Source organism: Silene latifolia, chromosome 9 (assembly GCF_048544455.1).
Source record: "Silene latifolia isolate original U9 population chromosome 9, ASM4854445v1, whole genome shotgun sequence".
NCBI classification, from domain to species: Eukaryota; Viridiplantae; Streptophyta; class Magnoliopsida; order Caryophyllales; family Caryophyllaceae; genus Silene; species Silene latifolia.
In genome coordinates this window covers 172,221,798-172,245,381 of record NC_133534.1, presented here as the reverse complement: position 1 = coordinate 172,245,381, position 23,584 = coordinate 172,221,798, and the positions used below count along the sequence as shown (strand labels likewise).

Sequence of the window (23,584 nt, the reverse complement as noted above, 5' to 3'; positions counted from 1 at the left end):
ATGACACCCTAGTGCTTTTAATCAATTGCTTACACCTCTATTCAATCATCTTGCTTGTTTACTTTTATTGTTATTTAGTTTAGTAATCTTCTTATCTCAACCCAAATTGTGACGCCCTTAGACACCACTACTTGCAATCAAAAATCCTACATCAATACCCGTCCCTTGGGATCTGACCTTTACTTACCTCTTTACTAATAGTAGAGTTGTTTGCGAAGATTATAAATATTTTTTTGGTCTAGGTACTCCTAACGACAAGTAACCGAAATCTAAGCTAAGAAAGCGACCGACCAAAAATGGCGCCGTTGCCGGGGATGGTGTTAACTTGATTTGATTTTCTTTGATTGTTATTAGTTGTGTCTTTCATTGCCTTGGGGAAGTAAAACTCCTCAAGGTTTGTTCTAATTGTTTTCGAGTTGTTTGATATTTTGCATGTCTAGAAGATCACAAGGTAACTTGTTACCCATTGATCACGAAATTGAAAGGACTTTGACAACCAATAGAAGACTTGCTAGAAACACTTTGAGAGGTATTGGTGAGGTTGTAGATCAACCCACAATGCCTAAGTTTTCATCACATTCCGTACCAACCGAGGAGAACCTACCCAATGGTACTCCCACACCACAACACTTGACCGGAAATTTCATTGCAAAATCCGCATTTATCCAATTAGTCGAAAGAAGCCAATTTGGGGGAGATGCCTAGTGAAGACCCTCATTCTCACATGGAGACTTTTTGTGACTATTGTGATGCGATTTCACAAACCGGAGTGACTCAAGACCATATTCGATGTGTAATACCCCGTATTTTATATTGTTTATTGAGTCGAGTAATTGTCTGGTCGTATTGATATCGTAGGATCGAGTTATTCGTAAGCTTGTCAAGACGGGTTTAACTGAATGAGATCACGTTAACTAATTCTTTTACCAACCACGCGGACCCATAACATTTACCCACTTACCCAATAATGTTTACCCATGACCCATTTACCATCTAACCTAATTCTACCCTAACATTACAAACCCTACTCCCTCACCCGCCTACCTCTTTTCAACGGCGCATTTCCCAACCTTCACGCAAATCGAGAGAGGGAGAGTGAGTGTGGGTGTTGACAGCGCAGCAGGGAAGATTTAGGGGTGGTTGTCGACGTCCGGTGGCAACCCTGGTGGCGGGTGTGGCGGCAGGAAAGGTAAGAGCACAACCCTTCTCCTCTTTCTGTCGAGTTATTGGCTATTGTTTCGTGTCTTATAGGGGCGTTTTTGGTGGTTGTTGCAGGGGTATAGGAGTAGAGTGGTGTGAGACGAGTGACTTGGTGGTTGTTGGGGTGGTCTTAGGTGGTGGTATTGGCAGAGAGAGGCGGCAGCAACCAGGGGGTAGCAAACGGGTTTAAGATGCGGGTTTCAGGTGAGTTAGATGGTTAGGATTGGGGTGGCGCCACCGTGGACTCGGGGGAGGTCGAAATGGCGGCGCCATGTCGTCTGGATTCGTGGGCTGACGGCGAGCAGGTCAGTGGAGGGTTGGCAGGGAATAGGTGTTGGTTGCGGTGGTGGTAAGGAGAGAACAAGGGGTGGTTGGTGAGGCACGGCGTTGAACCAGGCCAAAAGACGGCCATGGTTTGACTCGCCGGCGGGAGTCTACCCCAGTGGGGGTGGTCGTTGGTGGCTGGGTCAGTGTGGGGGTTTGGGCTGGTGGTTGACACGGCCTAGTGGTGGCGCGTGGGAGCGTGGGAACGCGTGTAAAGGGATGGTGGTTGATGACGGGTTATTCGAATTGTTTTGAAACGGGTTTTCATAGTTTAATCGTTATAATTCGTTAATTTATCGTATTGTTAATTAATTAATTTAATTCTCGAGTCTTCTAAATAATTTATTTAATTTAATTCCCGAGTTATTTAAATAATTAAAGACGGGTTTTGAGTCGGGTTTGTTAAAAGAAAAAAGTTACTATATCGGGAAAGTTTCCATTTTAGGAAATTCTATTTTTTTAGTAACTTCTATTTTGGGAACGGGAATAGTTAAGTGATTGTTTATCATTTAATTATCTTTCAGAGGGAGCATTGTTGTGGAATATTACTGGACACCCGATTATTTGACTGCAGTACTGAGGTAGGGAAATACACTTGACTTCTTATCGTGTTATTGAATTGTGTTGACTTGTTTGTGTTTCATATGCCCAAGTTGTGAACGTGACTTGATTCGTGGTTGTTGGTTACGCTATGAGATGGTTGACTGAACTGTTCGTGTTGAGTGTGTTATCACAACATTGGTAGCTGGCATGATTTCATTCATTGATATACATATTGTATTGCATTGTTTACTGTTGTGCATTCATATGCATTGGAGATGGAGGATGTTGAGGTGATATGGTGTGGTGATGAGGATGTTGTGATAAGGCCTAGGCGGGTTCTGCAGGACTTGCCCTTGTGTCCTCAGCTGCGAGCTGGCAGATCGGCTACGGTCGATATATATAGTCTACCGGGGATCGGTATGGCTGGGTTGTCCGGGTTATGAGATATGAGCTATGATATATGAGTTGAGATGGAGATGGAGGTGACGGAGGATCATGCATATCATATTTTTGTTGTTTAATTGTTTTCCCTACTCAACCTCGTGGTTGACCCTGTGTATTCGTGAACACCTGTGATGACCCAAATATTGGCGAGCAGACTTGACAGGTTTAGAGATAGAACGGGAGCTGGATGGGCGTGAGACACTGGATCAGACGACTTAGTAGCTAGATCATCATCTAGAAGACCTTCACTTTTATTTATGTTAGTTCTTGTAATTTGATGTAAATGAGGTTTGTAAAAGTTAAGTTAAAAGTAATTATATAATTTGCCTTGGAGTTTAATTTGTTATTCACTACCTCGGGAAACCGAGATGGTAATAGTTCGGTTTATTAGGAAATGTCTTGCTAAAGGCTCCTTCATAAACCGGGGTGTTACACGATGGGTCTTATTTCCTTTTTCTCTAATTGGTACCGCGAAACAATGGTTGAAGAGCCTTGATAAGGCTACTCTTGGAATTGACTCTTGGAAGAAGTTGGCTCTAGCTTTCTACAAAAAGTTCTACCCTCCGGAAAAGACTAACATGCTAAGAGCCCAAATCACGGGTTTTAAGCAATGGGACGAAGAATCTTTGTATGAAGCTTGGGAGCGATTCAAAGGAACTTGTCGCTCATGCCCTCATCATGGACTTAGCGAGTGGTTCTTGGTACAACAATTTTGGAATGGTCTTTATGAAAACTCCCGAAACATTCTCAACATGGGATCAAATGGTATGTTCACCGAAGTTGACGATAATCAAACCTGGAACAAGATTGAGGAAATGGCGGTCCATAATTCACAATATAGTAGACCTCGCAAGGCTACTAGAGGAGGAAAGCATGAAGTGGACTCTATTACACAATTGGGAGCTCAACTTAGTGCTCATATTGATACCATCAACTTGAAGTTTGAAAAGGCTATGTCTAAGCTTGAAGAAGCCTCAAAATCACCAAAGCAACATGTTAATGCCATGGTAGCATCTTCATCGATTCCAAATGGAATATGTGAGAATTGTCGAACTTTGGGACATGACCAAAGTGAATGTAGGGGAACAAGTGAGCAAGTGAATGATTTTCAAGCATACAAAAGTGGTACCCCTTATTCCAACTATTACAATGAAAACACCAAATTTCATCCAAATCTCTCATACAAAAGCCAAAATGTTCAAAACCCTCAACCAACATACACTCCAACTCCAATGAGAAACCAAAATCAAAGACCCTTTTACAACCAAAACCAAGGTTACCAAAATCAAACTCCATACAATCAACAAAATTACCAAGGTTTTGATGTTCAAAAAGCGGTCCTCCAAATGCAAAAGAATCAACAAGAATTTTTCACTCAAATGCAAAAAGATAGTCAAGCAAGAGACATCACCATCAACAACATCCTAGCCCACACAAAAATGTTGGAAACTCAAATGACCCAACTAGCATCTTCAAACTCTCAAAGACAAAAGGGGCAATTACCACCTCAAAGTAATCCCCCAAGACATGAATCGGTTAGTGCCATCCACTTGAGGAGTGGTACAAGATATGAAGGTCCAAAGAAGCAAGTTGAGGATGAAGTTGTAGAGGCTAGTGACAAGGAAAGAGTTGTGCAAAACTCTAGGGAAGAAGAACCCACCAATCAAGAAGTTTCAAAGAAGAATAAAGAAAAGGCCAAAGAGAAGGTACCCATTGTGATTAGACTTCTATTCCCGAGTCGTCAAGCTAAGCCTAAGTTTGATGACCAACTTGGAAAATTCATGGAAATTGTGAAGAATTTAGAAGTCTCGATTCCTTTCACGGAATTGATCAATCACGTTCCGGCCTATGCAAAATACATGAAGGATATCCTTACAAAGAAGAAATCAATCCGAAAGCTTGAGACTATTGCCTTCACTAAGGTGAGTAGTGCCATCCTTCAAGGGAGTTCACCTCCAAAGATCAAGGATCCGGGAAGCTTCTCCATTCCTGCACTATTGGTGACACTACAATCAACAAAGCTTTATGTGACCTTGGGCAAGTGTTAGTGTCATGCCATATTCGGTTAGCAAGAGGCTAGGAATGGGAGAACTCAAATGCACCAACATCACGCTTCAAATGGCGGATAGATCGACAAAGACACCTTTAGGGGTATGGGAAGATGTTCCCGTGAGAATTGGAAAATTCTTCATCCCGGTGGATTTCGTTATTGTTGACATGGAAGAAGACTTCAACATTCCTATTATATTAGGAAGACCTTTCTTGCACACCGCGGGAGCGGTGATTGATGTGAAGCATGGAGAGCTCACCCTTGAAGTAGGAGATGAAACCATTACTTTCAATCTTGACAAGACCATGAGAGCTCCCCGATTGCATGAGCCATGTTTTATGGTTGATCACTATAGCCGGAAAGATGATAGGAAGAAGTTGGAATTTCAATGGAGAAAGAAAGTGGATGATGCCCCATCAAAAGAGCAAGGAAATTGCAACAATGAGAGCTTGAAAAGCTCACCCATGACAAGTGAAGAAGAAGGCCTCATTGGCCAACACACGAAAGAAAGAGAGTTGTCTTTATCAACTCAAGACTTTTTTAGTGAGCAAGTAGACGAAGTATGCGGTCTTTGGGATGATGAGTTTGAAGGGATATTCAATCCCTATATTGGTAATGCTATGACCAAAGGCCATCATGGAGAACCAAAAGTGCAAAGATCTATTGAGGATCTTTATCATGATAATGAGCAAGCTTTCGACTACTTCTTCAAGGTGTTGAGTAACATCAACAACACCTTGAACATGCCCCCTTGACATCTCACATTGGATGAGAGTTTGGTGGAATCCTCCCTAAACCACCATTTGTAAATATTCTAACTCCCTAACTTGCATTTCAATTATTCTATTGTATTTTTGTCATTTTTGGATTTACATTTTTGTGCCTTGATCAAGATATTCATCATTTTGAGAGAAGTGAGGGAGGGACTTATGAATTTATTGATGTGTAGTGCTTTGACTTAGTTTGGGGATATCAATTGCCTAGGCTATTCATGCCTTTGTAGTGCCCCTACAATGAAGAACATAAGAATTGAAGAATGAAATGACACGGGTTACGAAGCACCCACGGATGGACCTGAATCCGTGTGGTCAAGGAGGAATCCGAGCGGCCTAAGGGATAATCCGCTCGTCCTGAATAAACCCGAGCATCCAAGCCAACAGACTCTCGTCTGGTGAAGCTACAGAAATTAAAATTTGGGTCTGACTGTTAATCCGAGCGTCCCAGCCAGAAACACGCTCGTCTCAGTCTGGACGGTCGTCCATCAAGAAAGACGCTCGTCTTTTTGCTGCCAAATTCTGGGATTCTTTCCTGGAAAGGAATCCGAGCATCCTAAGCAAAAAGACGCTCGTCTCAGCTCAAGGAATCCGCTCGTCTTTCCTGCGGTCCGCTTGTCCTATGGCGTCTTTTTATGAACCCATTTTCTGAAGAATCCGAGCGTCCCGACCCCTGGTCCACTCGTCTCCCTCTGCAAATTCAAAACTAACGGTTCTCTTTAAACCGTCCTTTCCCATTCATTTTTATTCTTTCAAAACACAAACACTACCCAAACCCTAAAACCCTCATCCTCTCCATCAACAAAAACAAATTTCCTCAACCAAATTCAACCAAATCAAATCCAAACTTCCTCACAACAAAAATTAATCACTCCTTTTGCAACAACAAGTGATTCAAACACCAAAATCTTCAAATTTTGAGTCGATATTTAGGATACAAAGCAACATTCATTCATCTTAAATCGATTTGGGCATTACTAGAAATTGAAGATTTCAATCTTTCATTGGTGTAATTAAGCAAAGGAGAATGGCAAGAACAAAAGGTGGAAACAAGGCACCTCAAAAGAAGACCCTTTCTAAGAGGCAACAAGCCCTTCTTGATAAGCAAACATCAAAGGCATTGGTAGTCCATGAGGCAAGGTTGGAGGTTCAACAACAAAATCCCCCTATGGAAGCTACTACTTCTTCAACTCCGGTCATTGAACAATTATCTGATTATCCGGAGTTAATTTTCACTTCCGACTCCCATAGGGAGAAATTCATTCTCTTTGCTAAGAAAACCATCATGCCTACTAAGTTTATTTGTGAAGATGCATTGTCAAAGTTGGGTGTCCTTGAACAAACTAAGACCTTTTTCGAGTCTATGGGGTTGAGTAAATTGTTTACAATGCAAGAATTGACATACTCCTCCCTTACCTTAGAGTTTTTGAGCTCTTTGAAAGTCACAAAGGTGGAGACCCGAACCATTATTGAGTTTCGTCTTGAAAATGTTGATAGATGCTTATCTTATGACGAATTGGGTAAGATATTTGGCCTTAGTGATAGTGCGAAATTTACAAAGATGCCTACCAAGTATGACCCCGCTCCTCTTTGGATGACAATTTCCGAAATGAAATTCACACGTTTTCATGATTGCCGTGCTCTCTTAGTCCACCATCCGGGCATTAGAGTATGGCATAAGGTCATTGGGAATACTTTGATAGCTAGAAATGGCACAAACCATCTTACCAAACTCGATTTTATCCTTCTTGAGTCGGCTTTGAACATTGGGAGAGAATTTACTGTAACACCCCGATTTATAAAGGAGCCTCTAGCAAGACATTCCCTAATAAACCGGACTGTTACCATCTCGGTTTCCTGAGGTAGTGAATAACAAATTAAAGTCCAAGGCAAATTACATAATTTCTTTAACTTTAACTTTTTACAAAACCTCATTTACATCAAATTACAAAGAACTAACATAAATAAAAGTGAAAGTCTTCTAAATGATGATCTAGCTACTAAGTCTTCTGATCCAGTGTCTCACGCCCATCAAGCTCTCATCCTATCTCATAAACCTGTCAAGTCTGCTCCCCAATATTTGGATCGTCACGGTGTTCACGAATACTGTGGTCAACCACGAGGTTGAGTAGGGAATACAATGAAACAACAAAATATGATATGCATGCTCCTCCGTCACCTCCACCTCCATCTCAACTCATATCTCATAACCCGAACGCCCACCATACCGATCCCCGGTAGACTATATATCGACCGTAGCCGATCCGCATTTCTTGTTGAGGACACCAGGGCAAATCTGCAGAACCCGCCCTGGGCCTTATCACAACATCATCATCACCACACCACGTCACCACAACATCCTCCATCTCCAATGCATATGAATGCTCAAGAAATTAATGCAACACAATATGTATATCATTGAACTGGTAAATCATAGAATCATGCCGGTTACCGAATGTTGTGATAATATACTCAATACGATCAATTCAGTCAAGCACATTCCAGGATATGAATCATAACATGAATCAATAACCACGAATCACGTCAACGTTCACAGTTTGGTCATATGAAACACAAACAAGTCAACACCATTCAACAACAACGATAATAAGTCAAGTGTATTTCCCTACCTTTTCGCAATCCAAGCACACAAGCAATCAATTATGATCCTTCACATATCCATCACCTACATAACATAATTATGTATAATTACCACCTACTCAATCAAATAATCATGCACATAACCTAGACTCATCATAACTTAATAGGAATATCAACTTAAAGAACAAACACGATTTTTCCTGATTTTCCAGCACATGACAGACTCGGAATAAAATACATAACTAATTCCAGAAAAATCAAATTGATACAAGGCTAGTTGGATTGGAACCCCATGAGTCTTAGCTACAAATTATATCTAACGTGTTTTTCTCAAATTCCAAACTTATCAAGAGTTTTCAGACTGATTTCCAAAACCTGACAGAAACCGTCGCATAAAAAGTATTGATTCATAAAATGAGTTTAAAACATTATTTTGTAGTAATTCCAAATCCTATTATCATCTAGACTCTACAAAGATGATGTATGAAGAAGCCTCATAACTGAATCGACATAAAAATTAGGGTTTCAAATCATTTTCCACAACCAAATCAGATTCGCGGACTTTTCAGCGACATGTTCATAAATAAATCACCTAGGACAAACCATAAAGAATTTGACTACGATATTTTATATGCATAAACTAGATATCAAATAAACAGGACTCTCTTTTCAAACGTTTTGAAGACGAACAATTTAAAAGAGTATAAACAATGGAATGAAATCGACTTAAAACAGGGAAATCGAATTAGGTTGGAATCGATGAGAAATCTTCAATCAAATGAAAGGCTCGACAATTCTTCTTCCTCTCCCTTTCTCTAGGTTTAGAAATGGTTTTATGAATGATAAAATGAGAAGAGGGGAGAGGGAGAGCGGCTCTTAGATTAGGTTTAGGGTAAATGGTGGTTACATGTTCCGGGTAGGGCAAATGGGTTAAACGGGTATGGTCGTTGGGTAAATGTAGATGGGTAATTCTTGACCCAAAAGACAAAATGTGATGTAGCCCGACTCAACATATACGATATAAACCCGACTTAATAACATTCACGATATTACGATGCAACCAATATAAAATGTATAATACTAATATATAATAATATCCGTTTAATCGATTATATAAAATACGGCGTATTACAGTCTACCCTCCTTAAAAGAAACTTCGTCCCGGAGTTTACCCTCTCTACCAACCAACGCAAACGAATTATGAAACGCATATACAAATGTATGTAAGGCACCCACCAAATTGAATATTAAACGCAGTATTATATTTGGTTGATCGATGGTTTAATGTTGATTGTGGCAAAGAAGGCACGGCCTTTATTGTCAATGGAGGACTAGTTACCTATTTGGCTAAGCATTTTAAACGGGATTTCAACAAGAACAACACTTATGCACCGGTAAAATGTGGCCATCTTATCGATTTGCGCACCATGATTCTAAAGTTTAAGCGGGTCAAGAACGATACTCTTGAAAACAAGTTTGGGTGGTTGACAAATGAAGCTAGATCCTTCACTTTGCCTAGCAAAATTTGCCGATTGAATGTTCATCGACCGAACTACCTTCTCCCACTCTCCGAAGAGACCGAGTACATCATTCAGCACCAAGGGGACGAAATTGTCGAGCCCTCCTCCTCCATTATCACCCCACCTTACCCATTTGAGTACCACGAGTTCAATCCTAAAGATGCCAAGGCGGGAAATGATTACTTGACTCTACTCATGAGGGAAATGCATAAACAAGCTTACAATGATAGAGTTGATGCTTACAAGGCCCAATATCCACCCCTCCTACATCTAGCTAGGCAAGGACTTCTTGATCCATCTTGTCCTTTGCCTTGTTGGGCGGATAGGGAAGTATTCTTTCCTAGCACTTCTAGTGGTGGTAGACCGGGTGGAGAGGAAATGGTTGTTGATGAGAGTGGTGACCAAGAAGGAGAAGAAGAAGAAGTTCAAGAAGAAGAAGAAGAAAGTGAGGAAGAACAAGAAAGTGAAAGTGAGAGTGGACATGATTCCACATCTTTGGAGGTTGATGATGCCTCAAGCGAGGAAGAAGATGATAATGATGATACGATGGGTGAGGACTAGCAAACTTTTGGAGGCTCCTACATTCTTACACCTCCCTTATGGTTTGTCTACTTCTCTTGTTTTTATTTTATCTTGATCATTTTAAGGAGTCCTAGCAACATTGGAGGACTAACACATTGGCATCATTAAGGTGTTCATTTTTATTGTTCCCGACTTGAAAATTCCTAAATGACAATTTTTAGTTTCATGCATTGCATTCTATGTGCATGAACTCCCCCGAAATTCTTGACATTAGAAATAATGTCTATTTTGGTTTGGGGAAGTCCATGCATATGCATTGGGAGCTAATCCAAATTATGCTCTCCGCCATAACAAACACACATGCATCATGCAGTGTAGTTTAGTGTAGTTTGCATTTAGTTTAAAAATCATGCATATTCATTGCATAATTTCCTATCGTATTGGCCATTGAGGACAATGCCCATACTAGTGTGGGGATGGAAAATTCTAACTTGACTTTTATACAAAATCCAAAAAAATCAAAAAAAAAAAAATTCGAAAAAACCAAAAAAATTGAAAAATTGAAAATCCAAAAACAAGTTCATTTCCCTTTGTAGTGTAGTCTTGTATATATATTGTTAATGCGGTATTGAAGACCACATGGTATGATCTTTCCAATCTCCTTTTTCCTCTTTATGTTAATGACTATGTGGCTTTAATTTGATTGATGCGGTATAAACAATGTGAATCTAGGACTTGCATTTATATTATTTGGCATACTAGTTGGTAGAAGCATATGCATTAGGTTGTATATATGTTAGTTGCATCATGGCATATAGTTGTATGGTTAAAAAAATTTTGCGAAACCATCTATTTGGGAAGCTTGACAAGTGTACATAGGCCCTAGTAGATGCTTTTTATTCTTAAGACTTTGCATGTTAGAATACTTGTAAAACACCCTAGGATGTGTCATGCTAGTATCCTTTGACCCATGGATTAAAGCCTGGTCAAGAGTACCTTGTGGTGTGATAACTCCTTGTCTACCGTTTATTCCAAGGTGACCCTTGAAACCATGGAACCATCATTCATCCAAACTCTACTATATTTTTGTCATCAAAGGGAATGGGCACAAAAAAAATTGTTCAAATTTGAGTTCAAGAAATGAAATGAAAAGTGAAAAAAAGTTTGCACAAATTGCATCAAATGAAAAGAGGAGAAAAAATAGACTCTTAATGCTTCAAATATAAGCACCCTCGTTACTAATTGAGGTGACTTTGAAAATGTTCAAAAGAAAATGCAAAAGTTGAAAGTTGTCAAGTATTGAAATGCCAAACATCAAAAGAAATGGCAAAAAGAAAGTGTTCTCAAAGTGTCAAATGCCACAAGAAATTGGGGGGAAAACAACAACAAAAAGCAAACTCCCAAATGAAACTCAAATACTATTGATCACTTTATCCATCATATCCATTTTTGTGCATGGTAGAGAGGGGACGACCCTTCTTCTTGTCTAGGCAAGAAGGGGAATTCCGCGATCCTCCAGTGTTTCTAACACCATAGGGAGTCTACTCTTGACAAAAGCATTTAATGATTGAGGACAAAGGTACCCTAGCTTGACACAACTTGGAGGTGATTTATTGGTATCCTTCTAGGCTTAGTAGTTTCAGGAAATCATATTTATGAAGGAGTTTGTACCCTTGAATTGCTTCCCCTTTACATAATTTCCGCCACTTAGATGAGGAAAGTGGCTATTCCTTTTGTAGATGCATCCATTACTTGATTTTGTGTGCTTTAATGATTGGATGTGTCGCCATTTTGGCAAGACCCACCTTGCCTTGCAAGAAGGCATCTTACCTCATGGTTGTCTTGTTGTGAGTTGAAGGGGCGGAGTGAGACCCGCTAATTGTCTCATATCGGCTATATTAGTAGGTTAGTTTAAATAAGGGTCCTAGTTATGCCACCTCTGTACTCGGGACGAGCAAAGGTTCGGTTTGGGGATATTTGATGTGACCAATATTTGAGCATATTTAGTCCCCGAATTAGCCTCGTTCCTATGCTTTTTAGTGCATATTTGGGTCATTTACTATCTTTAATCCTTTGTTTTGTATATTCTTTGAGGATTTGTTTCCTTAGTAGGAGAGGAGTGCAAACCTTGCATTTTCATGGCAAAATAGAGCTAAATTGATCGAATCTAATGACCAAGCATCAAAGTGAAGACAAGACTAGAAGGCCTTTGTAAATAATGTAGTAGATGGGCAATGATGAAGAAGATCCTTGCATCTCCGACAAAATCCCTAAGGATTGTTGGAAGAAAAAAAGAAGGAAAGAAGAAAAAGCTCACTGGACTGGAATCCGCTCGTCCCAGCATCGGGACGCTCGTCCAAGAGCTCCACAATCCGAGCGTCCCACCTGCCTGGCCGCTCGTCCACCGCCTGCACAGTCCGCTCGTCCCGCCCTTTTGGACGCTCGGATTGTTCTCCAGTGCAGCCCGGCTTCTTCTTGTTCTACTCGGGATGCGCATATTTTCGAAAGACTAGCAAAAAGGAGACTCGCATCTTTCTTCGAGAAGAGCATTTCTTAAACTTTTCTTAAGGACTTAATCGTCATTTAAGCCCTTAGTAACCCTAATTTGTGCACCTAATCCCCATTATAAATACCCCATTATACTAATTAGATTATCATGTTCTTCTTATCAATCTTTAGTGTAGTTTATATTATTCTAATCTCTCTTTAATCTTGTAATCAACTTTTAATCAAGTATTAATACAAATCTCATTTCCTTAATTTCTCTATTGTTCATCCTTTATTTTGGGTAATTGAAGATTATTTGTGTTTATTTGGAGGATTGACAACCTTCCAATCATTCATCAAGTACTTCTATTATTCTTGCTTATTATTTTGGAATCATTATTAGGTATAATTCTCTTAATCCCTTTTTAATTATTGTTAATCATCTTTACTCATTCATCATGTTTTGCTTTGTTGATATAATTGACAACCTTGATAACATGTTAAACTTGATAATGAGTGAGTAGTTTCCTTAACTAGGGTTAATGGGGAATTTGGGGAAACCAACATGGGGATTGATTCATGCTTAATGTAATATGCTTTCATAATTAATTTGCTTGCTTGTTGTAATTTCAACTTATGCACATGTTATGTTTGATGAAATGCGAGCCTATGAATCCTTGCATTTTTTACCCATCACTTATCTTTTCAATGAGACTTGTAAGACATAAACCAACTCGAGTCTCATTATACCATGCATATTGGTTGATAGGGAGGATTAAGTCGACTTGTAGGTGTTGTACAATCTAATCGATTCGGCTCCGGGACCCAAACTTTCCTAAGGATTGTAAGATATACACTAACTTGATCCAATCACAACAATAATTGCTTGCATCTAGTTGAAAAAATGTTTGTATGATCAAATCCCATGAATCCCCTATGAACCCATGACACCCTAGTGCTTTTAATAAATTGCTTACACCTCTTTTCAATCATCTTGCTTGTTTACTTTTATTGTTATTTAGTTTAGTAATATTCTTATCTCAACCCAAATTATGACACCCTTAGACACCACTACTTGCAATCGAAAATCCTACATCAATACCCGTCCCTTGGGATCCGACCTTTACTTACCTCTTTACTAATAGTAGAGTTGTTTGTGAAGATTATAAATATTGTTTTGGTGTAGGTACTCCTAACGACAAGTAACCGAAATCTAAGCTAAGAAAGCGACCGACCAGTGAGAGTCTATTTTTATTTCTCTCTTACATTCATATGCTTACCCTTTGCTTCATGAGAGAAGAGTGACCCGTGAGAGTCCATCATTAAAGGTCTTGCAAGGTCGACAGTTCAGCTCTATTATAAACATCTTATAACTCGTTTGCATTCGACTGTTTCGCTATAAGTATTAGTTGCTTGCATTCAATTGGTCTGAGTGGGCATTGGTAGCTAGCTCTGAGTTTTCTTTTCTGTTCCATTATTTTTGCATATAGTTTGTTTGGGCACAAGCAGGGGTTTGGTTTGGGGAAGTTTGATGCGTGTATTTTATATAGACTTTTTGTACCATATTTGCACGCATCTTTATGCGTATTTAGTAGTGTTTAGCGACAAATGTCCCCCGAATTGTCTACTTTGGTTTCTCTTGTCTTATTTGCAGGAATGAACCGAAAAAGAGCATAATCAAGCTTAATACATGTCCCTATGCATGAATTTAGGAGATGAGTTGAGTCGGAGCCTTAAGACTACTATTTCGTGATGCGCAAAGAAGTAAGATAGCTAGGCGAGCAAAGGAAGAACTTCAAATTACTAGTGCCTAATTTGAAGAGCCATATCTCAAATTATAAAACATATTTTCAGGAGATTCTAATTGGAGATGAAATATTGTCCTCTTAGCTTTCCAACGCCACCGGAAACGCTCTATTTGCCCAAGTAACGAAGAAATGGCAGCCGTTTGAAGTTCAGTACGCGAAACAGGAATTATGCGCTGGAAACTACTCGATCGAGTAGATAGTGTTCGATCGAGTAGTTTAAAGTCCTCGATCGAATAACTTATTTTAGATAGTGTTCGATCGAGTAGGTTTTCTACTCGATCAAGAGGTTTTGCTATAATTTACTCGATCGATAGGTTTTAAACCACTCGATCGAGTACTTTTCTATCTGCCGCAAGGTTTTAATGTCGTTTAGGTTAATAATTGTCTTTCCTATAAATAGGAAAGACGCCATTAGGTCAAAACTCTCTTCGACTCTCTTCTTCACTCTTCTTTTCTCCTTTTCTCTCTTGTTTTACCTCTGGATACTGTTTGACATTATTGCGACTCTAATTTCCGGATCTCCTAATCTGTAAATCTTCCTTTTACTCTTTCTCTTTCTCTTTCTTTGCTCTCTCTTTATTTTGCGATGTCCATTATTTCTCTGTTTTTCCCTCTTGCTTTGTTTTCCATTATGCATAGCTAAATCTCTCGCTAGGATTTAGGGGATTCGATGAATTATTGTTAATTGCTAATTAGGTTTGCAGATCTTTCGTTGTTATGATGTCTTTGTTGTTAATCACTGCAATTAACTGTAACTAGCTACTTGAATCGATGCATTTAGCTTAATTAATCTTGGTAAGCCTTAACCTAGACCAGAAGGTTGGAAGGGGTGATACCCGCAGTGAACAATAGGATGCTTTAGTGAGGGCGTAAGCTAAGCTAATAGTATTTTAGGGCGAATTGAGACCAGAAGAAGATATATGTTGCCCCTTAGACCGATACAACTGATTGATTTGTGACCTTAGCTGCAAATAACTGATATTCATTGATGACCCGACAATCCTAGTTTCTTCTCTCTATTGCTAATCTCTCTTACTCTTTTCTCTTGCTTTATTCTTATTTAGTTTAGTTCAAACAACTCAAACCCCCAGTTTAGTGACCTCAGACGGACTAAATTGACGAGTAGATTGTTGGAATATGTGTCCTCTGACAATAATGCGATCACGACTGTTGATCATGATGATCACATGTTTAAATCTCATTATAAAGAATACAATTGGGAAGTAATATTGTTACTATCAACTGGTCAACATATATCGGTAATGATTGGCTGACTAGAGTTTGACATTCTTTTGTCGTGCGACGGTGGTGATCGATTGACCCCTAGGTCATACCTATAGGGCAACACTCTTAATTGATTATTTAATTAATCGTATAATGTTACGAGTTAATTAAATTACTTGAAAAATTGACGGACGATTTTGGAAGTAAAATTTACGTATTATATTGAAATGTGATTAAATGAGATACGGTCTGAGTAATTGAATTGTATCATTACTCGGATGAAATTATTGGTTAAAGAAACAATTGAAATTGAATGAATTATTATAAATACAATCTGTTGTGATTTATAAATGGTAAAATATTTTGGTACAAGTAATTATGAAATTACTAAGTCGATTTTTGTATATGACGTATTTTTATTAATACTTTGATTTTTAATATGTTAAAAATACATAACAAATTTATGTTACATGTGACATGTTACATATTGAGAAATTGACAAAAATAATATGGACTCCATATTATGATTGTACCGAAATTAATGGGGTATTAGGTTAATATTGTGTTGATTAATTTATTAAGTAAACACAATGATTACCTAATTGTCTAGCCATGCAACCCTATTAACATTGTTAAGAGCAACATATGCATGCATTGGCTACCCCAAAAAGCCCCCCTTCCACCCGGTTTTGAGAAGGCAAAACCATCATGGTTTTTCATTTTTTACCTAATAATATACAAAATGTGTTGTATCACAATTCATTCTTATCACTCATCCAAAATACAATTATAGAGAGAAAATAACTCTCCCCTTATTCTCTCTACAAAAACCGAAATTCTTAAGTGTTCATAATAATTTTGGGTCAATTTTCTACTAGATTAATATTATACTAGTACTTATAATATTAATTTGAATTAAGAGAAAGCCTTGGGTATTAAGCTTAGGGAGAGATCCTATACTTGGATCTTGGTTCTTCCATAAGGGAAAGCTCAAGAACAAGAGAGAAAGGTGATCTCTCTTGTGCCCATTAAACCGAAATCACCAATGTAAGGACATGATTTCTCCTCTATTTTATCATTTGTTTGCATGCATAAGTTCCATATTTAATTTATGACAAATTAATTTATACATATATGAGTATGTAAGTATGTATATAGATCTACATTTCCTTCAATTGGTATCAGAGCCACGGTTGTTTGCATGCAAATCGGTTATAAGTTTTTCCGAGTTATAAGAATAACAAATAAAACTTGTAAAATTTGTGTTATTATGATATATCACGAAATTAATCCATGCATGTTAATATTTCTGGTCCTAAAATGTTTTAGGATTTTTTGGTTAATTTTACGGATTTTTATTGTTCATACTTCCTCCAATTTCCTATGTTTGCCCCATAAAATAATGAAATGTGAGGTATATTTTAATGAAATGGGGCAAACATAGAAAATTGGAGGGAGTATTATACAATAATGGCATTTAAATATGATTTTATGAGCAAAAATGTCATTTTCGGTCTAAAATTAGCTATACTTCGAATTTTTCATTGAGTTTTGGATATGTTGTCACATATATTATTTTGAGATAACCTGTAAATTTTCATAATTTTCGGACTTGTTATGCTCGAAAAATGGATTTTTCATTATTAAATTCGGTTTTAAGTGAAAAATAGGTTAATATGAGTTAAATTTCGAATCTGGTCATAGAAAATTAATATGTTGTCACATGCAATTTTACAAAATGTGTATAAAATAATTGGCTATAAAGAAGTCTTTTTGCATGATTTATGGATTTTTGAAGAAAAATAGCATAAATAGTGACATTATTAGTGTAAAATTAATAAAACATAATCTATGACTTAGGAAAAGCGTCTAATGTTGCATTTTATTATATTTTTCAGATCTAAAATTGAAAATTTTATGAATATAATTTTTCCATGTTTTTATGATTATTTTATTAGAAACCGATAAACCGCAACATTGTTTTTCCGGAAAAATTTCGAAATTTTTTAACCTAAGATTTTGAACATTATGAGTGTCATGGTATTTTTCCAGAATGTTCATGAGTTTAAATTTCAAATTTTGAATTTATTTGAAATTTTGTGATTTATTTGAAGTTTAAAAGCTTATATTTTGTATTTTTGGACTATTAATGGACAATTTTAGTAATATAAGTTAATTATGGTCAATTTATTAGTGAAGACTAAATTTTGAGTCTTAAGTGGTTAGGGTAATTAACTAGTGCATAAATGTTAATTTATGTAATTTTTGTGATTATAAAATGTTGAAATCACGCAAATCCGTAAAAACCGAGTAATATACGATATTGGCTAATTAAAGGCGATTTAGCATAAAATTGAGCATGTTCATACATATTATAATGCTGCATTTTTCTTTATGATTGTCATAATTTTAATTTATGTAATTTTGAATTATGTAATTTTACTTAGTATGGCCTTAGATTTAATTGGTATTTCCCGAAATGTATGGGAATATCGATTCGGTTGTAATTTTATTGTGATCTCGTATCACCGTTTTGTAATTTAATAGATTTATTTTATTTTAGTTACAAATGTATAATAGGAAATTATGTAATTTATTATGTAATTTTATTCATTCCGGAGTTCCCAAAGACGGATTTCTTCAAGAATGGCGATACATAAAGACGGTGTTACCTCGAGATGCATGCCACAACCGAAGTTCAAGGGACCAATGGAGTTGGTTTCCGAATATGTAATAGTTAAATAGTTTTTCTATTTTTAGGAAAGGCCAAACTAGGATTTATTTATCTTTATGCTTGCATTTTATTTTATGTCACATGCATCGCTAAATCGCCATAACTAAAACATGCATCCTTATTTTATCGAGTTTATCGACCGTGTCAATTAGAATTATCGTAGTTCACCACTTTAGTTCACTTAAAACGTGATAGATAATAAATTGACATGACCTCTCGCTAAAACAAACAATTGAGACATAGCCTTACCAAATAGTAGAAACCATGAAAACCTATTTCGCGAGGGAGTGCACTCGGCCCTACCTGGGTACAAACCTTGTTACGTAGGGGAAGTGGGTGATGAGTGTTAATCCACCGAGTTCATGTTAATGAGGGTTTCATCGGCCATACCTTGCCCAAGTTGATGTGGACTTGGATCATGGACACATTTATTCGAAATTTGGATTGAGCTCAACGGAAGTATTCGCGACCGTAGTTGCATGTGTTCCGGGCTATAGATAATTATTAGAGTAATTTTATCGACCAAGAATTCTAAAAGTAGAATCGATTAAAACGTTAATCCACCGAGTTATATTGACAAAGGTTTCATCGGCCATACCGTGCCTAAGTCGATATGAATTTGGGTCTTGGAATCATTTATCTAGTTGGGTAGAGGTCACTAGAAAAATGCATAAAACTTGTTTAAATCATACATTTTTTACGAGTATTATTATTAAAACGACTATTGTTTTACTCCTTATATTTTGTTTTGTAGACCACTTCTTTTTCATAACAAATGGCAACACCAACACCAACTCCTAATGCTACACCTCTCGCTAGTTCGTCATGGCTCCGATCCTTTATGGATCGATGTAAACTTGAAAAGAATGGGTCAAATTTCTCCGATTGGGATGCCCAAATCAAATTAGCCGCCGAAGGTGACGACAAGCTTCGTTACCTTACCGAGGCCTCTCCACCCGAGCCCTCCACTAGGTCCACCGCGGCCACTAGGGAAGCATATGAGGCTTACCAAAAAGAGTCCGCCGCAATGAAAAATGTCTTGATATTTGCGATGGAGGCGGACCTCCAAAGGAGAGCCTTTAAAATGGGCAATGCTAATGAGATTTACTCCAAACTTGTGACCATGTTTTCACAAACTCCGCGGATCGTCCAATATGAGGCGGCCGCGGCATTCTTTGATCTCGACTTCAAAGAGGGCCAAAAGGTTAGCCCTCATGTGCTCAAACTATTGGAGCTTGTCGAGACCTTGAAAATTCAAAAGGTTGAAATCCCCAAAGAACTCATCGTAGATAGGATTCTACATTCCTTGTCCAAAGTCAAGGCATATGTGCAATTCCGGGTGAATTTCAACATGCAAGACAAGGATGTGTCTCTTGAGGAGTTGCACAAGTTAATTGTGCAAGCCGAGAGGGACATGGGGTTAAATGTGAACCCTCCCAAAGATGTGCTTAACATAAGCACTAAGAGTAAGGGGAAGTTCAAGAACAATGGGAGAAAGGGCAAGAAGCTAGCTCCCACATTCACCAAAGCTAAGCCTAATGAAGCTAGCACCTCAAAAGTCAAGAAGGGTCCTCTTGATAAATGCCATTATTGTAATGGCATGGGACATTAGAAAAGAAATTGTTCCAAATACCTTGGTGATATCAAAGCTGGAAAGATCACTCCAGTAGGTAAATGACTATCCTTCTTTTATGTTTCTAATTCAACTATGGTATTATGATGCAAAGTTGTGATAATGTATCTCCCTTTTTATTGTAAATAGGGCCTCCACCAAGCAAAGACAAGGGAAAGGAAAAGCAAGCATGAAAAACCATCAAGAAGCTAGGGATAGCTTTTATGGAGCTTTGCTTTTCATTGTCTTATTTTAAGTTATGTTTTGGATTTTTAGAACTTTAAGTTTCCGTGTTCGACATGGAAAGGTATTATAGATAATGGTTTGTATTTTGGATGATGGTGACTTGGTTTGCAACCCAAGTCACCCGTTTTATCATTAATCCTTTTATGTTCTAAAATTCATCTTTAAATGCTTGCACTTAGAAACATAAGATCTTTCGCTTAAAGTGATCTAATAGACAAATATAATGACGGGTTTCATTATATGTCCACATGCTTAAGGCGTGTGTATGATCATTTATAAAGTGATTTTGAGTCTATGAACTCTCTTAAAGGTATGTCAATCACCAAGTACACATATGAAATCAATATCCATTAGTCTATCTATGAGATAGTTCTCCTTATACTTCAACATCATTAACTTGTGTCTCATATGCTATCTTTGAATCTATAGTGTATTTATTCTAAAGATAGAGTGGGAGAAAAATGAGGACACAACACACAAGGCAAGATAAAATTGTGTACTTGTGTAAATGAAGATCTACGCAAGAAAGAATGATTTGAATGAAGGTGTATCTATTTACTAAAGAGACCAAGTGAAGTAATCATAAGAGTATATTCTCAAGATAACTACACGAGGAGACCAAAAGAAAGTTTTGGAAGAAAAATAACTAATGAAAAGTCTTAACAAGTTTTTGACTAAGTTTATGAAACATTTGACCAATAGTTTCAACCTTGAGATTTACTTAAGAGCCTAAATGAATCATAGTAACATACTAGTTATGATCGAGTTGCAAAGATTGATATACCGATATCTTTAATGGCCAAAGTTTAACCACGCAAATGTCATTGCTTAACCTCACTATGAAATGGTTAAACCTCCTTCCAAAAGGGTATTTGCGAAGGACGTATTCTAGATATTGTTTATATTTGAATAATGACATTACTACACATCATTATGACATGAGTGTGTTGGAGATTTAAAAATATCTTTCCGTAAGGTTAAGATGAGACCACTTCAAAATTGGTATTTTGAAAGGATATGATGGGAACATATACAGTTTTATCCTAATAACTTGGCAATGCAATTTATATTTCAATTCTTGATAAATTTCGATTGAGAAGTCAATTTCGAAATGTGTGAAATTGAGTGGGAGTTAGGAAATTCTCATGTGAAGACATGGAATTTAGTGGGAGCTATCATCCTTTGAATGTTTACGACTCATCACTCATTAAAGAATGACGAGCTAATACCTTCTTTCATAAAGAAGCATTTGAGTTTTCAATTCTGGATGAAAATGGACAATGATGAATCCAATTACATCAAGGGATGTTGGATTAGTATTAAGAGATACACATCGTATCAACATTCACATAGGTTATTCATGTAGATGAAAATGGAATTTGCCTTTAGCAGTCATGGTCGTTCATTGAATCTATGAACGGTTGATCTCATGATTATTAGTAACTAATGTTTCCGCCATTAGAATGATCATGTACATGTCCAATTATGAATCATATGCATAAGAGCATGATGATGGATGGTAAGCCATAATAGAAACGTCATGAATTCTCAAGTAGAATCCGATGAGCGATTTCGGTGTTTGACGGAATACTCCATTATGTGATAAGAGGTTGCACATATTATAGAAAGTCCGAGCACATGTAAGGATTTATGAGAATCCCAAATCTTTCAAGCCTAGAAAGAGAAATAAGAAGTTTTGGAAAGATGCTTAGTTGAATAAGAGGTTATTCAAAACTAATCTTTCCTAGTTAAGCTAGGACTTGTGAGAAGTGCTAAGCTAATAATCTTGTCAATTGTTACAAGATTCTACAAAACATATACCTAGTGCATTGTGTGTGGATGGAATACTTGATCAGTACAAGTTATATCATTCATCACAAATTCGTTCGTTATGTGATAGTCGATAAGAAAGTTCTTTCAAGTTAAAGAACCGAAACCAAGGTCGGGAACCTTGATGTGTACTTGGTAAGATTCATGCTATGAGAGAGAACATGAATGCAAAGGAAATTGCAAGTGTAAGAAGTTTGAACACATGGACACATGTGATGTTAAACTTCTATTGCAATCAATAAGTGTTTACACTTACGATATACATCACAAGGTTGTAATATGATATTGACTACCCGAGTGTGATGTCGACATTTGTCGTTTGAGTTATTATTAACTCACCTTGTACATTGTTATATCCAAACGGGTTGTGGAGACAATTGAACCCCGTTAAAGTGAACATAGATTAACATTGTATTTGCCCATAGTTACTTATATGAGGTGACGTCTCGAAGTGACTAGAGTGTGATGCGATTGATGGCAAGTTCAAGTGCCATAGAGTCATGTGAGACGACTAGTCGATCACATAGGCAGACTGTTAGGAACATTTTGTCGGGCCTAATGACCGCTTATAGAGTTCTGGCAAATTTATATAGCCTGGTCGTGGCGAGAGCTACTATAGTATTCAAATGAGTTGATTCTTTTGACTAAAGACTATTCACCTAAGATGGCACAGTTTCAGATTAACTTTGATTTGTGTTACTACGACTTTCGTAAATGGGGTCAAATGGGCATATTTTGGGTTATGATGGCTGTGGCTAGTCGAAGGGAATGAGTGCGATAGGAATTGTCCACCCCTAGTCAGGGTTATAACAATATCTCAGGGCCACTCGAGGAGTAATGAACTGGAAATGCGTGGCCACGCTCGGAAAGTATCTATGATAGATAAGTCCGGTCAATCAGTTATTCTCCAGATCGAGGAAACCACTCTCGATATGATCACTTGCAAGTACGACCTGAAAGACACCTTGCATTGAGTGGGAGATAGTAATAGGACAAGAGAATTGGTGACGCACACTTGTCGAGGACAAGTGGGAGATTGTTGGAATATGTGTCCTCCGACAATAATGCGATCACGACTGTTGATCATGATGATCACATGTTTAAATCTCATTATAAAGAATACAATTGGGAAGTAATATTGTTACTGTCAACTGGTCAACATATATCGGTAATGATTGGCTGACTAGAGTTTGACATTACTGTCGTGCGACGGTGGTGATCAGTTGACCCCCTAGGTCATACTTATAGGGCAACACTCTTAATTGATTATTTAATTAATCGTATAATGTTACGAGTTAATTAAATTACTTGAAAAATTGACGGACGATTTTGGAAGTAAAATTTACGTATCATATTGAAATGTGATTAAATGAGATACGGTCTGAGTAATTGAATTGTATCATTACTCGGATGAAATTATTGTTTAAAGAAACAATTGAAATTGAATGAATTATTATAAATACAATCTGTTGTGATTTATAAGTGGTAAAATATTTTGGTACAAGTAATTATGAAATTACTAAGTCGATTTTTGTATATGACGTATTTTTATTAATACGGTTATTTTTAATATGTTAAAGATACATAACAAATTTATGTTACATGTGACATGTTACATATTGAGAAATTGACAAAAATAATATGGACTCCATATTATGATTGTACC

At 37.4% G+C, this 23,584-nt stretch overlaps 1 non-coding gene across 1 annotated transcript; it reads right to left on the bottom strand.

Moving 5' to 3' along the window:
• Positions 1-3,089: 3,089 nt before the first annotated feature.
• On the bottom strand, positions 3,090-3,196 carry LOC141603150 (small nucleolar RNA R71). The gene has a single exon (XR_012525045.1). It is a non-coding gene; the product is annotated as a small nucleolar RNA R71 (small nucleolar RNA).
• Between the last annotated feature and the right edge of the window lie 20,388 nt (positions 3,197-23,584).